The sequence below is a fragment of the Hippocampus comes genome, unplaced genomic scaffold (assembly GCF_001891065.2).
Source record: "Hippocampus comes isolate QL1 unplaced genomic scaffold, H_comes_QL1_v1.1 C16838920, whole genome shotgun sequence".
NCBI lineage: Eukaryota > Metazoa > Chordata > Actinopteri > Syngnathiformes > Syngnathidae > Hippocampus > Hippocampus comes.
The window spans coordinates 1-973 of record NW_017839869.1 but is presented as its reverse complement, the minus strand read 5'-3'; the positions used below and the strand labels follow the sequence as shown (position 1 = coordinate 973).

At 45.0% G+C, this 973-nt stretch overlaps 1 long non-coding RNA gene across 1 annotated transcript; it reads right to left on the bottom strand.

Annotated features, from left to right (window-relative positions):
• Positions 1–481: 481 nt before the first annotated feature.
• On the bottom strand, positions 482–966 carry LOC109509273 (uncharacterized). Its single transcript, XR_002166910.1, has 2 exons — positions 860–966; positions 482–765 (listed from the first exon to the last, which is right to left on the bottom strand). It is a non-coding gene; the product is annotated as an uncharacterized LOC109509273 (long non-coding RNA).
• Positions 967–973: the final 7 nt, after the last annotated feature.

Genomic DNA, 973 nt, shown 5'->3' with positions numbered 1-973 from the left:
ACTGACACAGATATGTTTGCCTTTGTCTGTGTGATCTTATGTTCTATAGCACCTGCCAGAGGGAAGGGGGTGGAAGAAATTGAGCCTGTCAGGATTTCATCTATCATTTCAAATACCGGTAAATTCAAATATTGCTATAAAGTGGGACAATGAAATGAAAATTTGGAGCAGGGTTGAGAAAGCGTCTATAAGGGCACTGACCAGCTTACACAGGAGATGCAATGGATTGTTGCACATCCTTGTAGAGTATGCTCACGTCGTGTGAGACTAAACAGGGATTGACCACTCACCAGAGGTGACAGTTGACTCAGACTGCAGTGTGTGGTCATTCAGAGACGATGAGGGATGACTGAAGATTGGACCAACTGTCCATGGCTTTCTCAAAGTTACTGCATTGTCAAACGGGGGGCTGTCAAAGTAGGGGTCCTCCACCAACAGACAGATGGAGGCTGCTGCTGCAATGGGTGAAGCTGGAGGCTTCGGTGATGGAATGTCGTCACCCTGCCATATGTTCTCCACTGCAGCCACTTCTTGGCCAGTGTGAACCCCATTCTGTAAAATTTCCTCTTGGCGGGACGTTAGGGCTCCGTGAAGGAGTTGTGGTTGATCCGGCGGATTGTTTCTATCTTTAAGATGACCTTCTGGAACAGAAGGACCCAGTTTCTGTTTCTGTGGTGTGTTGTTCATTTCCTCATCACAGATGCGTTGGCATTGGAGCTTCTGATTTCCAAGATCTTGCTCCCTCATAGATGCTCCCCTGGTCAGCTTGGTGGTTTAACAAAAGAATACGAGTCAGAAATCCTGATGGAATATTTTTTGAGTGTTATCTCCTGTGAGGGTTGTGCTATTTGTTGATCACCTGATTTTTGCTGCTCTGTTCATCCATGGATTGCAAGTATCTCTCAAACAGTAACCTGATGACACTATAGACTAATTCATACTGTTCCTAAGGTTAAGAAATGTGAAAAAAAAA